We start from the raw sequence: 18990 nt of genomic DNA on the forward strand, positions 1-18990 counted from the left end.
ACACTTTTTATATACTTATCACCCCATATAAAAATTAAAATACATATCTTTACATAGTCATGAATTTCTGCTTCCCTTGCTAGATTGTGAACCCCTGAGAATAGTGGATATGTTTTATTGGTCTTTATTTTTGTAACTAAACCAACATTAATTCCTGTCCATGGTAAAAAATAAATTCCAGTTAGCAAATAAATAAATGGCAATTATTTAAGATCCAGCTTGATGAATTTCATTTTAAAGAGAGACATCTTTTTGTCTTAAAACAGTTTTCAATTTCATCATATAGTAACAACAGATGCAAAATAATTCTTCCTTGGAGAAGTTATGCATTTTAATAAGTATAAAAAAATAAGTAAAAAAGAAGGACCACCATTTTTAAATGCAGAATAGTTCAAATATAATAGCTTGTTGGAGGGGGGGTTTGTTTTGTTGTTTTTTTACCGGAAAAAAAATCAGAATTTTGGGCAGTCCCTCATTAAATCCAAGGTTTCTAGCCTTGAAAGTTAAGCACCCCTTCAGCAGCTCTAAAGAGGCAGATTAAACCAGTTGTGCTATCAGCTTGAAGCGTTTGGAAGCTGGCCAGACTGCCTAAGAATTTTTTTTTTCCTTTTTATTATCTTCCTTTCTGCCAGGCTTGCTCAGTGAGTTTATTTGCAGAATCAAATGAAAATCAATCCCTTTTATGCAAACCTTCCTGAAGCAGCAGGGCTATGTTTGGTCACAAGAGCGGAGGTCCGTGCGGTGGAAGCCCCGGTGGTGATTTCTCCCCGCCCAGAGCTCGCCAAGGCCCTCTCCACCACGTAGCAATGAAAGGGAGGATCAAACAGCTCTCTCCAAGCCAAGCTTCAACAGGCTTGCCTTTTCTAAATATAGTGCCCTTCAGTAAACACCATTGTGAATTTGCAGTTTGCTGGCTGTGGAATATAGGGCCACCTCCACCAGGAGTTTATGCATGCAAGTATACGTGTTGGTCTTATTGGGCCCCTTTTATCAACTAAATTGCTAAGGAAATTCCCTTTGAACAGTTGATACTCAGTCAGTTTCTGCTCTGCACTTTAGATAAATTAACTTGAGGAAAGGGTCACTGAATCAGATGAGGTTGAATGAATGGAGTTTAACCCAAGACAAGGTTGAGGTCTCTGAAATTTTTGAAAATACCACCAGGCCACTGAGGTCCACTGCGCTGTGTCCGGGATGTGACACTGCCACCAGTTACATAAGGACTAGGTCAATCGAATTAGGCCAATGCGTTGCTTTAGACAAATTCTCCTGAGCAGTGTCTGCTGCTATAATTATAAAACTGTGTTCTGATTTATTGTCTGAAAGACCCTGAAGGTGAAGGTGCTAACCTTATTTTTGATTTATGTTCACCTTTGATCTTGATGGAAGCTAAACATCTCTGTTGTGTAGCCAACACCCGATCCTTGGGCTTCTGTTCCCCCTCACCTAAAAAAAGATCAGGAGAGAGAGCACACACAGTGTGCAAAGCTCAACAACGATTTCGGACAGGAACCAAGAACATGCTCTCCAGTGGGAGCCCTGGAGACACCACCAAAGGATGTGAAGTTTCGAGCTGACTTCGGCCCACAAGCCCCCACGCAGGTGGGAGAGACACGGACTTGAGTAACCACACATGGGCAGAGCCCTCTCTCTGGGGCACCTCTTGGAGGTGAGACTTTCTGAGACCAGCTTCTCATCATTGAACTCAACTGCTTCAGTTTTTACATAGAAGAAATCTGGGAGCCCCAATGATCATGACTCTTTCCATCTATAATTTTCAATACAGGGGGGGGGGGGGGGGGAGAAGGGAGTTTTTCATTTATCTGTAGACCAATTTCTACTTCATTAGTTTATCAAGTCAACTCAACAAATTAGATTTCCAAATTCAGAAAATAAATATTTCTGTCTTAAGTCAGACAGAGTAAAGAAGTAAGACATTATATAATGCTTAAATATGAGAGAAGTAGATTCTAATAGGACAAAAGAGAGGAAAAAATTTTTTTGCATTCTGCTTTTTTATTTTTGTAGCCACCAGCCCATTTTTATGTCCTTTAGACACTCCGTTTTCAAAATGAGTGTAAACTAGAGATTTATGCATTTACAGGTTGAGAGCCCCATTCTAGGAAAATCCAAAATAATATCAAAAAATGAGTTACAAAATATACCTTTGACATGGTTTTCTTTTTTGTAAGAGGATTCCAAAGTAGGTTCCTTTACATCAGAATTATGCAGACCAAAGCTTTTACAAGCAGCTGTTGAGTGGTGGAAAGAATCAAAGATCTCAATTAATGCTACAGCTAAACTATTTGGTAGCTGTACGACCTTGAGCACTTAAGTCAGTTAACCTTTTTGAGCTTCTGTTTTCTCTTCTGTAAAACCAAGATAATAACACCTACTTCACAGATTTGTTAGGATCAAATGAGATCATCTGCATAGAAAAGCTTGGTTAACATAACCCATGAATTTGTGATTTCCGTGAACGTTCATGGAGCATCTACTAAGTGCGAGGCATTGTTAAGTACTGATATTATGATCTGCACAGCATGTGCCGCTTTCACTTGCAATTTTTGTCTCATAGAGACTCCCAGTTTGTTTTGAAACATCAGTGCATTGTGAAGAACAGTTACACACATTCATTTACTTCTTCATCTATAATAATAAAAGCATAATATGCTAATTAGACCGGACAGCCTAACATTATTCCAGACATCATTCCAGACATCCTTCCAGATGAAGCTGCTGCATCGGGGCCAAGGCAGCGGTTGTTAGGGGTGATTAGGCAGGCAGGTGAGCAGTTAGGGGTAATCAGGTAGGCAGGCAATGTGGTTAGGGACAATCAGGCAGGCAGGCAGAGTGATTAGGGGTGATCAGGCTGGCAGGAAGGTGAGCGGTTAGGAGCAAGCAGTCCCAGATTGCGCGAGGGTGCAGGCGGGGCTGAGGGACCCCCTCACCCTCCACCCACATGAATTTTGTGCACCGGGCCTCTAATATATTTAATATGCACCATGAATTTTGAACAAAGGATCTACTTCTAGAAGATTTGCCATACTTATTGTCTAATGTGAAGCAAAGGAACATGCATGAACCTCAGCCTTTCCCAAACAAAGAATAGAAAAAATGCCTCTTGGTATGTGGGTGCAGATACTACTGAGGGGCTTAGCACTGTGGCTACTATTCTAAGTTCTTCTGCAGTCTATACCCTGAGCCCTTGAATTGGGCATCATGGCCGGGTGTCCTTGGTGGGGCTGGTTACTCTCTTCCAGAGGTGCACCCTATTGGTGCAAGTTCTGCCAGAGTCTGTTCTGATGCCAAGTGCTTTGCATGACCTCCTTGTATCCATCCCCAAGTGCTAGAGAGCCTCTTGCCACCTGCACTCTTCTCCTCTCTCAGCACCTGTGTGAAGCAAGCACTGTGTCAGTCTACCATTAGTAATCTTATCTTACCATGCCTCTTCTATTTCGTGGGATTCAATACTCCACATAACATTTCTTAAGAAGCTGTGTAAATTATCTCTGCAAACGTCTGCTTGTACAACCACAAGGATGCTAGCTTTACACAACTTGAAGGGGTTCCAGATACATTGCAGTGTACGTCAGTAGCATCTTCTGGAATTGTTCAGTGTCCAGATATAGTTGTCAGCCCTGACAGGAAAACAAGAAGCTCTGGAATATTTCCTAACATTCAGTCTGATGCTTGATCACATGTGCAATCTGCACTGTCTTTTATGTCCTCCAAATTGTTTTGCCACTTTAGTCCAGCTTTCTATTCAGCATTGAAAAGTGTTCTAAGTACAGGCATTCTCAGTGCCTTGAAATCTATGTTCTCTATTCTATCAAGTTGTCATTGCCTTCGTTCAGATCTTTATCATCTTTCCCTTGAGTCACTGTAACCACCTCCTCTTCTGTCTTCCTGCTTTCAGTCCCACCTCTCACCACCTTCCCTTTTCTAGGGTTGATAGGGTGACCCCTCTAAATCACAAATATGGTCATATCATTATCCTGCTTGCAATCCTTTAATAACTTTCCATTGCCTTCAGGATTGCCGGGAGCCAGTCCATCCTTGTGTTTCAAGGGACCTGGCATATATGGCATACTGTTCTTAATATGTTTGCTCACCTTCTTGGCACTATGTGTTTTAACCAAGGTCTCTGAGAAAGGTTGTTTCCCCAGGTAGGGATTTTCCCCTGAAGTTAGGGAGGGAATAAAACCTCTTAACTAAGTGCCAGGCGGGTAATTAATCACTTTAACTATGAACAATCATGCTTAAGCTACATAATCTTTACTCCCTGGAATGGAGATAAGAAATGCCCTAACCTTTGGAATAGAGATTGATAGGATTGGAATCAACTGGTATAAATACAGATGTAACAACACAGAACTTAGAAGACAGAACCTACACAGAACCTAGAGACAGAAGAACTTCGCTTGAGAGAACATGGCAAAAGATCCTGGACTGAACCTGACTAGAACCTGGTGACTGAACCTGGCTGGAGAACCTAGCGAGGGAACACGGCTACAGAACCTGGCTGGAGACCCTAACAAGAGAACCTGGCTATGATGATCACCTGAACGCTGCCTCTGTGTCATTCCTTCTTCACTGACTCCGTCCACACCTTTGGGGACCCCTGGACCTGCTGGGGTTGGACCCCAGCACAGGATAAAATCCAGACTCAATTAGCATGGGTGTAAGGCCCCTCATGATTCTGGTCCCTGATCACATCTGCTCCTTCTGACACACCTGTTCAAAGCAAGTCAAGGCCTTTGCATGTGAGATTCGCTCTGCCTAGAATGCCTTCCACTCCTCTTTCCCTTCTCCTAACCAAGCCCAGCTCAGATGTTACCTACCCTGGGAGCAATTTGAAGACAAATACAAAACTATGTACTTAGCAATGAAAATTTCTAAACAATAAAAATCTTTGGTCCACAAAGTGTTGGAAAGTAACAGTCAGAAAGGTCAGAAAGAAAATCATGCCTGGCCCACCACATACTAATTCACAGGGGTTAGATGCTGGCATCTACAGTTCAGGGCGCTCTATAGAGAGTAAGGGCCATGCTGAACCTGTTCCAAGATGTTCCTTCCTGGCCTCTGGGCTTTGACACAGAAATAACCAGATGGCAGAAAGACCCTGTGAAGGGCATCCTCAAGTTACCTGGGAAATAAAAGACGGAAAATATAGCAAAAAAAGTTTAAGTTTGGGAACCAGAAAAACTGAGTTCCAGTTATAATATCTTTAGATCTCAGTTTATCATTTTATTATGCAAGGACTGGATCCTATTAGAGATTTTCATATTGTGTTTCACACAGTCCTAGGCATTCCAGATGTTCTTCCGGGGTTGCCTCAGGGAAATAGGAGGACTATAGAAGGGATAAACAGCAGATGTTCCAGGAACTGACCTATGCATCACCTTCTCCAAAAATTAAGTAAGACCTGTTGACTGATGCCCTCAGTGGCTAAGTGGGCATTGCTTATGGCTGCTTCCCCAGTCACCTACCTCTCTTGGCTCTCTCTAGCTGGCCAGCTCACTTTCCAAGGATCCATTGGATTTTGTTGCCAAACCAGTCAATTCCAGTTGTACTTGTTATTTTTATTATATTCTTTTAATTACATACTATATAAGCCCATGAAATATCATGAAATGAGAATCCTTTTTTTCTATGAATACTGTAAAGAATGCTTTGGAAAGACTTAATAAAAACAAGTCACTGAAAATACTGCTATAGAATTATGTGTGGGTGAGTTAACTCTTTGGGGAAAGATTGCAAAAATCTAGATGGAATCTATGCTCTGATTGTTTCACAAGTATCTTGGAGTTCTACTTCCATTTTAAAAGAATCCAACCTGGAAATTGTATGTGGTGTGTCAGAAAGTGTGGTTCACCCCAAAGAAGCAACAACACAACTCCAAACAGTGTGTCCACACTCCAATTAAGCCTTGACCCACAGTAGCCATTAGAAAAATAGACATCTGTGTTTTAAGATAAAACAAAATATTTAAATGTGTTATTTTTATCATTCCCCCACTTGACTTTTTCAATTAACTGCTAGTCTAACCATCAATGTGTGTATGTGTGTGTATATATAAAAAGATAGGCTAAAAATATTCTTTCTACAAAAACAAACAAGCTTGAAGCCAAGCCCAGGATCTGAGGTTCTGATGACAATTTTCTTCCTAACAGAGAAGGCACTTCTATTGAAGTGGACCTGACTGGGTTGCTTTGTGCAGCTGTCAGGCTCAGTGGTCACTATAACACAGACAACACAGTCATTTCCAACTACAACAGGTGTCCTTGATTTTCAGTCTTTCTTAAATTTCAGCAAAGCCTGCAGTCTGATCATGGGGAAAGTTGGGCAAGAAGAAGTAGTTGGGGGTGAATGGTGTGACTGGGAGGCTCTTCTAAGTGCTCAGTACATGTGTAGCACCAGAGAGCTCTGCTTGGCAAACCCAACATTACAAAGATTTACTGATTCTGCTTTCAACAGTGTTTAGTCACTGAATGACTTAATCTTATTTTTGTTGGGTAGAACAGGACACGGACCACCTTTGCCCAATGATAGTTGCAACTGTTTGCGGAAAAATCAGCATTGCCAGGGGTCAACAGAAATGTGTCAACCAAGTGGGCATTGACTAAAAAGAGAAATATATCACTGTGTGTAAGGTGTGTTAGACTCCTTGGTAGAAGGAGTAGCCATTCTGAAATCTAACTTGTCCCAAGTGTGCAAAGCAGTTTTGTGAAAGATTAACAATTAATTTTATTAGTAGTCTCTATGACCTGTAATTAAAGTACAGCCTTTAGTAAACAAATACAGAGTTTAATGCCTTAAATTAGAGAAGGTCTGAGCTTCCTAAGTGGCAACGTGTCACCTGTAGACTTCCACGTAGGATGACTAGATCTTAAAAACCTCCAAAGAGGAAACATCTCCTACATCTCACCACTTTCTGACTTCTTCAGCCCCTCTTCCCTCTGAGAGCCATTGTCTCAATCCAGACATATTTTATGCATGTTGACATATATTTTCTTTTCTTTTTATAACACATTTGAAATCACATCCTATATAATGTTCTACAGCTTGTCTTTTGCATCTTAGTTTTTAAGGTATACTATAGCATGCAATTGTATGTATTTACTAAAGATTATTTAGCTAGCGAGCACATGTTTTACTTTAGAGAGGGAATATGGGCTAATCAGAAAAAATATTAAAACAATACAGATGGATTTTACATATTTTACATTGCCTTCTTCTGTGATATTCAGGGTTGACTTAATGAGAATTTGTTTCATTTCCTAGGGTACAGTCTGTAAAACAGAGCTTGAGTAATGTAAGGAAATTTTCTCCAACATTGTCACTGTCCTTAAATAATATCTACTAGTCTATGGTACTTTAACTATAGTGTGAGTTAAGTAGGAGTGAAAATTTCAAAAGCCAGCCTCTCTGGTGAGAAGCAAGCCATTACGAGGACTCTTTATTCCCTGGGTTAATATTTTCCCTTTCATCTAGTACTGTGCTTACTTCTTGTGTACCCTTTCCTCTTGGGATTTGAAGCATAAGAAATGACCTTTTCAGGGGCAATTGTCTCCTGATTTTTTGGCCTCTCCATACCTGAAAAATCATAAAATCTACATTTTAAAAGAAATGCATGGCGTACTACTAACAGATTTGCACATGTTCCCAACATGGACTCAGCTACAACCCCAGGCCCTTTCTGCAATCTTCAAGCACATTATGCTCTTCCATGGAGCTCTTGCCCTTGCTAAACCTCCTGCCAAATGAACCCTCTTTTTCAGAGAATCAATTTCTACAACACAAGTGAGTCATGCAGTTACCATGCCGTGTAAAGACTTGGACAGAGTGCTCAGTACATGTGGTCATCATGGTGTCATCATCAGCTGTGAAAAACACATGGACTAGGGTGCAGACTGAGGAATTTCAGAGGGAAGGTAGGGTGGGTGGGTGGGTGGGGAGTGATTAACCAGGAAACTTATATGCATTATATGCATATAGCCCATGGACATAGACAATAGTGTGGTGAAGGCCTGGGAGGGGCTGGCGCAGGATGGAGAGGGCCAATGGGAAAAAGGGAATACAAAGGGGACATCTGTAATACTTTCAACAATAAAGAGAAATTTTTTTTTTTTACAAACAAACCAAAAAAAAAAAAAAAGTTCTCTGAGGAGACTCCTGTTTAAGATGAGATCTGAAATGTGGAGAAGATTTTTTGTTTGTTTTGTTTTAACTAAATATTTTTATTTGTATACATGTATTTCATAACTTCAAATTTAGGACCTAGAACCAACTGAACAAGTTGAACACAAGAAGTGTTCAGTTAAGAGTGTGAATTGTCACATTGCTACTAATAAAATGAATATTTTTGTTTATTATAAATTGTTCCTGATTCATATCAGATTTACTAGTATATTAGTGGAAAGAAATGTGAATATATTAGATATTATTAGTTTATTAGCTTTACAAACAAGTTTGCTTAATCCTCACCCGAGGAAAATTATCCATTGATTTTTAGAGAGAGTGGAAGGAAGGGGAAGAGACAGAGAGAGAAACATCGATATGAGAGAGACACATCAATTGGTTGCCTCAAGCACATGTTCTGACCGGGGCTGGGCATTGAGCCTGCAACCAAGGTACATGCCCTTGACTGGAATCAACCCAGTACCTTTCAGTACATGGGCCGACACTCTATCCACTGAGCAAAACCAGGTAGGGCCAAATTTCTTATTTTTCATCTTTAAAAATCGGGATCAGTTTCCTTAGAAAATAAATCAGGTTTTTTTCTTTTTCTTTTTTTTTTTTGCTCAGTATAAGATACAGATATAAATTGCATCAGAAGGCTAATATGAGCCAGTTACAGTATCCATACCCTCATTTCAAATCTTTGTCATTGAATAGTGGTTCAACTTGTTCAGTTGGTTCTAGGTCCTAAATTTGAAGTTATGAAATACATGTATACAAATAAAAATACTTAGTTAAAACAAACAAAAAATCTTCTCCACACTTCAGATCTCATCTTAAACAGGAGCCTCCTCAGAGAACTTCCATTAGCCCCAGCCCAGGCAGGTCCCGTCCCTTTGCCAATGTTCTCATTGCTCTCCACTGTTTCTTTATAGCACTTCATACAGTTTGTGTTTGACTCCCTGGGTGATTATTTTATTTAGGGTCCCCCCCCCACACACACACACCCTTACATTAGAAATGCCAACAGTGTGCAGCTGTGCCTATTTCTTCTCACTATTGCACCCCCAGCTCACTGCCTGGTACATAATATGTGCTCAGCACGTGAAAATGATCCTGATGAAAACTATTCATAATTTTTTTCAGCAAAGAAGAAAAAGAAAAGCAGGTTATAAAACGATGTAGAGATTGCTTTGTTTTGTTTAAAATTAATATAAAATTATAAATACATGCTTATGATATGCAAAGAATGCAAAGAACTGTGAAAATATTGTACTTTTGTATGAACTATCTAATAAAGAAGAAACTATTATTATCTTCACTTTAAAGATATAGAAAATAAAGCTTTTAGCAGCAAAACACTTGCCTGTGGCTCAGGGCTAACTGTGTTAAAAGTGATCTTCTCCAGTTAATTAGGACTGTTGACTGTCTCTATTTTTGTAATTTTCTGCAATGAGCATGGGTTAATTTTAAAATAAAACATAATTACTTTAAAATATATTTAAATGTTTTAATAACAAAAATATTCTTCATGCAGTATGGTTAAAAACCAGTAAGGTACATTTTTATACCATATGATTTCTTTTTTTAAAATATATTTTTATTGATTTCAGAGAGAGGAAAGGGGAGGGAGAGAGAGATAGAAACATCAGTGATGAGAAAGAATCATTGATCAGCTGCCTCCTACATGCCCTCTACTGAGGACCTAGCCAGAAACCCAGGCATGTGCCTTGACCAGGAATCAAACCATGACCTCCTGGTTCATGGGTCTATGCTTAACCTTTGGGCCACACTGGCCGGGCTATCCTGTACACTTTCAATTGTTTTCTAAAAGAAAGAATATACTGGAAAGTAATGGGTACAAATGTTATAAATAAGCCAATTTTCTCTGTGTGTAGGCACTTTTGCATTTCCAAATATCTTGCAGTAACCTTGTATTTGCTTTTATTATTAAGCAATTTGCCAAAGTTGCCTATTGTAGAGCAGTTAGAATTGAGGTACTTTAATTTCAGACCAAATCCCCCAAAAGTATCTGAGGCAATTTCAACTCGTAGCCACAATGTCAGGTGAAAGAAAGAGATTTTTAAGAAGTGTTTTCTATAACAAAATTAATTTTTATTTCAAATCTTTATTTTTCAAGGATAGAAAATTTTTTATCTCTATACATTTCACTCCTTTCTAAGATCTACCTTCATCTTCACCCTGCCTCCTCCCCCTTTCCTGGAGATTTAGCCACACTGTTTCTCAAAATATCAGGGAAAAAAGTCATATGCATTAATATTTCAGAAATATTATCCTTCCTCCCACCAGTGGTACTGAAACACTGAAACAATCAAACTAAACTGGATTCACCCGCCTGAGTGGACATACTGGCCTTTGAGAGGTAAGACTAAGTTATAAAATGTCCGCCCTTCTGTGACTAAGCCAGCCTCACATGGACTCTCTTTCATCAGGTTGAGGATTTATTGTCAAATGGAGACAGAATCCTCTTTACCTAGAAAGGGTGGTCACATCGGGTCATCCTGGAAGGAACAAAAAGAGTACATTGGAGCCTGCGCTGGCAGCTGCTTTTGCCTATTAGGTAGTCTTTCTCCTCTAGAGCAGATGGCGTTGGCAGTGCCACATAAATCTCCCTGCAAAGACACACACACATTTAAAAGTTGGCGTTGACTTTCCACATCATATACATACATATGATTCACTAGTATTTATACGATATTTACTTAGTAGGCTGGTCTGTCAGTGTATTTTCAGTGCCCACCTCGCCCAGTGCTTGGTGGTATGCCAGGGACACAGAGCCGTAGCAGAGAGTCAACCTCAAGTTCAGTTTATCTTGTGGCTTAGGAGAGCCTCAGGTACAATTGCATTCCCTGGATATCCAAGACCAGCCAGAGGTACACAGGTAGAGAGGCGGTAACTCCTCCCAGTGGCTACAGTGTTAGGAGTCTTCTAAACATAGTTCTGAGTCAGCCAAGAATCCAATTGCAAATAAAGAACTCAGAATGAGTTTGGGGGTTTGGAACTTGGTGCCTGGTGACACCCCCTGTCTTCATTATCATTATCATGATCATTAACTTTGCAATTACCTTTATTTAACACATACACTCCAGACACTATGCCAAGTACTTTGTGTCTAACTGTTACAACCTCTCTGGAAGGTATTATCTCCATGTTACAGAGGAGGAAATGAGCCCAGAGAGGCTTATTAACTTTCTCAAGGCCCCCAGCTAAGAAAAAGCTTGCCTTCTCAGCTCAGGAATTCATTAAACGACTCCCCATTACCTTACATTGCCATTTGTAGCTATATCTCAAAGAACCCTAGCAGGTGCCACAGAGGGGCCTCAGGACCTATCTTAAGCCAATCATGTGGCAAGTGGCAGGCTTCCCTCCCAGCGGCTTACGTTTTGATGAAGCTGCTCTGACTAATCAGACATGTAAGATGTAATTTGATTTCCTTAGGGCTCTGCTCTGATATTTCTTTTTTGGGGGGGAGGGGGATTAAGGGGGTAAGCAAAAGAAAGAAAAATATTGAAATAGGAAAGGAAGGAGGAAAAAATTAAAGACCATTGACCTATATGACTTTGGGTGGTGGGCACACAGTGCAATATACAGACCTTGTAACAGAAACCGATGCCTGAAACCCATATGCCCATGTTGACCAATGTCACCCCAATAAATTTAATTTAAAAAAACAACATTGGTCTAAAGGAGGAAATCCAAACTTCATAATTTTGGCAATTCTGGACCTTCAGAAACTTACCCCAAGGTATCATCCCTTATGTAACCACAATCCCTGTTCTTGAACACTTCTGCTCCCATCGTACTGATGTTTCTATTTTTTGAACACTCCTCTTGTCTCGTTGCCTCTCTGTCTCTTTTCTTCAGTCTTCCAAAGTCATGCTGGTGTTTGGGATTTTTTTTACCCTTCTTTTCCAGCTGTCTCACAGCCTCTGCCTCCTGAAGGCTTCACTAGTTTCCCCTGCCTGGAAGTTACCTAGAGGGGTAGAGAGGTGAGGGAGAGGGTTGCTACAGGTATCTAGATGGTAGAGGCCAAGGGTGCTAATAAATGTTTTACAATGAATAGGAAAGACCCAACTTGTCAATGGTGCCAAGGTTGGGAAGCCCTCCAACAAGGCATGGAAACTAAGTAAAATACCATAAAAAATGAAAAGAAAAAAAATAAAACCAGTTATTCTCAGAGGACATGATTGTTATGCGGAAAATCCTAAGGAATCTAAAAATACTACTAAGACTAGTAAATGAATCCTATATAATAAAAGCCTAATATGCAAATCAACCAACAAAGGAATGACTGGTTGCTATGATGCACACTGACCACCAGAGGGCAGATGCTCAATGCAGGAGCTGCCCCCTGGTGGTCAGTGAGCTGCTCAGCCAGAAGCCCTGAGCCAGAAGCACTAAGGATGGGGAGCAGGCCTAAGCCATCAGTTGGACATCCCCTGAGGGCTCCCAAACTGCGAGAGGGCACAGGCCAGGCTGAGCCCCGCCCCCGCCCCGCCGAGTGCACAAATTTTGAGCACCGGGCCTCTAGTTTATTATAAAGGTCATAGGACATGAGGTCAATATACCCCTCAAATTTTTATTTTTATGTACTTGCAGAATACAATTAGGAAATAACTTTTAAATCATAGTAATAAATACATTAAAAAATTTCAGAGTAAACTTAATAAAAATACATGCAACACCTCTATACTGAAAACTATAAACATTGCTGAAACGAATAGAAAAGTTCTGAATAAATGGAGAGATATGGAATATTTATGGATCAGCAGACACAATATTGTTATGATGCCAGTTTTCCACCAAATTGATCTATACATTAAATATAATCCCAATCAAAACACTAACTTTTTTAAGAAATTGACCAATATGAATCCAGCATGATTGCACAAAAATTTGGAGGAATTACAAATTTTAAGGAGATTTTAAAACATTATAAAGCTACAGTAATCAATATAATGTGGGATTATCATAAGTATAGTCAAATAAATTAATAGAATGAATTAAAAAGTTGAGAAATAGACCCATACACATAGAGTCAATTGATTTTCTACAAAAGTGTCAAAGCGCACCTTACGGGGAGAACCACGATGGCGGCATAGGTAAGCGACTGTACTTGCTGCCTCTCACAACCACATCAATACCACAACTAAATGGCAGAACAACTACCACCCAGAACCACAGGAAGGCTAGCTGAGTGGAAGTTCCACAACTAGAGAGGTGAAGAAGGAGCATTGAGACTGGTAGAAGGTGCGGAGGTGCAGAAAGTGCTGGTACCTGGATGTGCTGCCCTTTTAATCGGGAGGGAGATACAAGCTCCCACTTGCTCTGAACTCCAGTTCCAGGCAAGACTCTGGGGAACCTAGGCACATATGGGGAAAAACTGGACTGTCTGGCATTGGGACAGGAACATGAGGGTGGCTTTCTCTTAGAGGGGCTCGCAGCAATCATTGTTCCTGCACGGGGGCGCAGGACATGGAGGCTGGGGAATTCTCTGGTTCAGGACCGACTGGCAGCCATTGCTGTTTGCTCTGCCCTGGTGATTCCCAGAGACCCCGCCCCACCCAATTTACAACTCCACCCAAGCTGTGCACAGCGGCTTTTGCATATGAATGGCCTGTCCTTTTGCCTAAAACCTGTCAAACTGAAGCTGGATTAGAGAGCCCCAGAGCTTCCAAAAGAAGGCTCAAGTCCCTCTGGCCTTGCTTCATAGCTGGACCTCACCTGGGCACTTCCAAACCCCATACAAAGAGGAGGAATCTGCAGATGTTTCTGTAGCTCCTGCTGGGAAGCACCTCCTTGGAGATCCAAGAGCCAGTGTACTCAGTGGTCAGAGTGAGACCATACTGGATTACAACTTTTCACATCCATAAGAAACACACTCAAGGGGCAGACTCAGTGAGCACCAAAGCCCCACTGAAGCAAGTCCTGCCCCATAAAGGTGTCTCCTGCACAACAAATCTTTCAGTGTAGACACAGCTGGGCATCACAGCCAATTGACCTGGAGGTCAATTCCTCCCAGCAATACCAACAGCAATCAAGGGTTAACTACAACAAGACTGTGCAAACAGCCCACAAAGGGGTGCACCAAGAGCGTCTACCTCAGGTGACTGGGGAGGCTGAGCCACTGGGCCCTATAGGACACCAACCACACAAGGCTACTCTATCAACTCAAGGAGACTTAGCAACTACCCAGTACATAGATACAAACACAGGGAAGCAGCCAAAATGCGGAGACAAAGAAACAAATCACAAATGAAAGATATGGATGAAAGAAAAATATTGGATATAGAGTTCAAACCATAGTTATAAGGTTACTCAAGAATCTCCTAGAAACCTCCGAGAAATTTAGTGAGACCCTCAAGGATATGAAAAAGGACCAATCAGAAATTAAGCATACACTGACTGAAATAAAGAATAATATACAGAGATCCAACAGCAGACTAGAGGATCCCAAGAATCAAGTCAAAGATTTGAAATAGGAAGAAGCAAAAAACACCCAACCGGAAAAGCAAAAAGAAAAAAGAATCCAAAAATATGAAGATAGTGTAAGGAGACTCTGGGACAACTTCAAGTGTACCAACATCCGAATTATGGGGGTGCCAGAAGAAGAGAGAAGAAGAAGCATAAATATTGATCTCTATTCCCTCCCTCTAAAATCCATTAAAACAATAGCAAGATATTGAAAACCTATTTGAAGAAATAATGACAGAAAACTTCCCCTACCTGGTGAAAGAAATAGACTTATAAGTTCAGGAAGAGCAGAGAACCCCAAACAAGAGAAATCCAAAGAGGACCACACCAAGACACATCATAATTAAAATGCCAAGGGCAAAAGACAAAGAGAGTCTTAAAAGCAGCAAGAGAAAAACAGTTAGTTACCTAAAAGGGAATACCCATATGACTGTCAGCTGATTTCTCAACAGAAACTATGCAGGCCAGAAGGGAGTGGCAAGAGATATTCAAAGTGATGAATAGCAAGAACCTACAACCAAGATTACTTTACCCAGTAAAGCTATCATTCAGAATTGAAGGTCAGATAAAGAGCTTCATAGATAAGAAAAAAGCTAAAGGAGTTCATAACCACCAAACCAGTATTATATGAAATGCTGAAAGTATCCTTTAAGAAGAGGAAGAAGAAAAAGGTAAAGATAAAATTATGAACAACAAAGTGACAACAAATACATATCTATCAACAAGTGAATCTAAAAATCAAGTGAATAAAAAATCTGATGAACAGAATAAACTGGTGAATATAATAGAATCAGGGACATAGGAGGGGAGTGGAATGACAACTCTCAGAAGGGAAGGGGGTGAGGGGTGTGCGGGAAGAGATTGGACAAAAATTTCACACCTATGGATGAGGACAGTGGAGGGGAGGGTAAGGGCATGGGGTGGGGTGGGAACCGGGTGGAGGGGAGCTATGTCGGGGGGGGGGGGGTGGAGAGGAACAACTGTAATAATCTGAACAATAAAGATTTATTAAATAAATAAATAAAATGAAGGCTACTAACAATGCACAGAATGACCTCATTTCATATATATATATATATATATATATATATATATATATATATACATATATATAAAAACTCATGTGCTTATCTTTGGGATTTTAAAAAATGCTTATCTCTAGTTTCTAAATTTTCTACAGTGAATCGATAACGCTTTTGTAATAAAAACATAAATTTATTTTAAAAAACGCACCTTACATAAAAATTAACTCAAGATGGGTCATAGACCTAAATATAAAGGCTAAAATGATAAAGCTTCTAAAATAAGGCATAGAAGAATATCTTTGGAAACTTGGAAGGCAAAGATTTCTTAGAAGTGATACAAAAAGCAGTAATTATATAAGATATATTGTATAACAAAAGATTTGTATCCAAGTTATAGACAAAAAAAAAAAAAAAGGAAAAAGCAACCCAATTAAAATTTGGGCAAAATGAACACATCTCTGAATTAACTTTAATCCATAGGAGAAATTAGCACACACAAAAATTAATTTTATACTCCTCACCTCTATTATCTTTTCCCATCAACCAGGAAGTTTACAATTCCACTGTCAAAGAAAGATGGGTTATACCAGTGGTCAGCAAACTGTGGCCCGTTGAGTGTGGCTCTTCCACAAAATACCATGAGCAGGCGGGCACGTACAGTGCGATTGAAACTTCGTGGCCACACTCAAGGGGCCGAAGAGCCATATGTGGCTCACGAGCCACAGTTTGCTGACCACTGGCTATCCTCTTTACACTATGGGAGGAATCTAAGATATGAATCCAAGACAAGATAGGCTTAGATGCTATTGTACCCAGTGAACAGAAAGACAAATTTAAAAATTCCATTCTTTATGCAGTAGCCTTGACTTCTGGCTGAACATGACAATTAAGCATAAATATTGATCTCTATTCCCTCCCTCTAAAATCCATTAAAACAATAGTAAAACACACACACACACACACACACACACACACACACACACACACACACACTTTTAAACCAGAAGAAAAAAGAATAGATGACAGGAGATGAGGAATGTCAACAAATTTGGAGAAGATGAAGAAATAAAAATAAGTGATAACTGGTTTTTAGGCAGAGTAGAGAAAGCTGAAACCTAGTGTCTAAGATGCAGAGGGAGATGCTGAGAGGAAGCAAGTCATTTCATTTAGCAGAACCATGGTGGGCCGTGGTTCTTGATACTAATTCACCAATTACTATGGAAAGTGAGGGTGAGAAATAAGAAGGGGCATGATAGAGGGATGCATAAGGAGCATGTGGATTACCCCGCCGCCCCCTGCCCCATGTCCCTTCATAGCTGGGTGAGTACCTCTGCTCTACCCTAGCAAGGGCTGGAAGTATAGTCTTTAGAAAAGTTGCATCAAAGAGTTTATGGGCTCAAGAAGATCGGGCACAGCCCGACACCTGCACCAAAATCAACTGGGATATAAATTTAAGATGTAGTAAGAGGGTAGGAGCATAATGTTTTTTAAAGTTCAATGTCCTTTTCTCTTTCTCTTCATTGAATATAATTTTTGCCCTATTGTGTATGAGGCAGCATTTATTGCCAATGACAAAATTCAATTTCAAGCTTTTAGACAAAATTTAGAAAACTTTTATCTGTACATAAAAAACAGTTTCTAAATGCTTAACATTTTCTGGTTAGATTGGTAATATAACTCATATGTTTATTTGATACTGTGTAATAAGAACTGTCAATATTGTGAAAATCTGCATATCTCAGTGAACTGATACTGTTCAAATGACCAATGCACTGTTACAAAACTATGCATGAGTAAAAAATATTTCTTTAAAGTCCAAGATAGACCAATAGCTTTTAATGTAATAGAGTAAGACTTCAATGGTGTCATTCCAGGTTCCACATTGCAACCAATCTTTAAGAAACTGCTGGTTATCGAGTTTGGGTAGAGTACCAGAGAATATCACAATTACATAAAAAGGTGATTAAAGTACTCTTTCCTTTTCCAACTACATGGTTGCTTTTTTCTGGCCAGACTTTCTTCATTTATTTGAACCAAAATAACATAAAGAAATAACAAAGCATAAAAAAACAAAATAACATAAAACAGAGAATCTAGCTGTCTTCTATTAAGCCAGACTTTTTTAAAAAATCTCCAAATGTATAATATAATTTCAATAATTTTTTTTGTTTTGGAAAGCATAAATATTAAAATATGTTATTTATGCTAACTGTAATGGATTTATTATTGTTATTATAAATAAATTAATAACATTTTTAAATCTCTCCATTTAGATTTTTAATGCTACAAATATTAATAATATCAAAATCAAAAGCTCTTTGGGGCCCTTAATAATCTTGTACCTGGAAGGGGTCTTGAAACTAAAAAAGTGTGAGAATGCTTCTCCAGGAGAGCTCCTAAATATCCCAGAAGTGATCAATATCCTGGGATAAGTGACCCTAGACCTGATGCTGTGCTCTTCGCTTTGCATCCTATTCATTGGCACATGATTTTAATTTGTCCCATACCTGGTTATGCTAACATGTGTCAGCTGACTACGCTGATGCCTACCAGCTTTCTCCACTGTAAATTACTCTTTTTCCTTTGCGTTCAATAAACATTTAGTGGGAAGGTATCGTAATGCTATGTAAATAGCCTGCTCTTCATCAAACTTTTGCCTCCATTAAAGTTTCTTGCCTGAATTATTACTATATGTTTGCTAAAGAATGATATTTTAATTTCATCCTTACTTAATAATTGAGTATCATGTTATTGTAGGAAACATTAGAGGAATTGTTCTCTTCTCTTAATTTATTCATTCATTTACTTATTTATATCTGTATGGACTCATGGATTCCAATTTAAATCAGTAAGCTGTAATTCATTACAATAATTATTTCTTGGTTGCTTAAATTCTCCCAGATTTGGTCAAGTAGAGACCCTTCAAGTTAGTTTCTTTGTCCTTTTTATGTGTGTTTTTCATGGTGAGTGGTATTTATAAACCAAGATGTGGATGCTGGGTGTGCCTGTTGATATTGGGGTGTTGCTGCTTCCAAGCCTTCACAGCAGCCAGAGCTAGAAAACATATATACATATACAGACAGAATATATATATATATATATATATATATATATATATATATATATATATATAATGGTCCTCTCTTCATATTGTAAACTACAAGGTTTACTTTAGCTATCTCCCTTTTTATAATTGTAACTTCTTTCTTCAATTTTGAGAAATCTGGCTCCCATTTTCCTTAATATATTTATTTATATGGTCAGTTCTCATATGAAAATAATCTAC

This window comes from Myotis myotis, unplaced genomic scaffold (genome assembly GCF_014108235.1).
Source record: "Myotis myotis isolate mMyoMyo1 unplaced genomic scaffold, mMyoMyo1.p scaffold_m19_p_1, whole genome shotgun sequence".
Taxonomy (NCBI): domain Eukaryota; kingdom Metazoa; phylum Chordata; class Mammalia; order Chiroptera; family Vespertilionidae; genus Myotis; species Myotis myotis.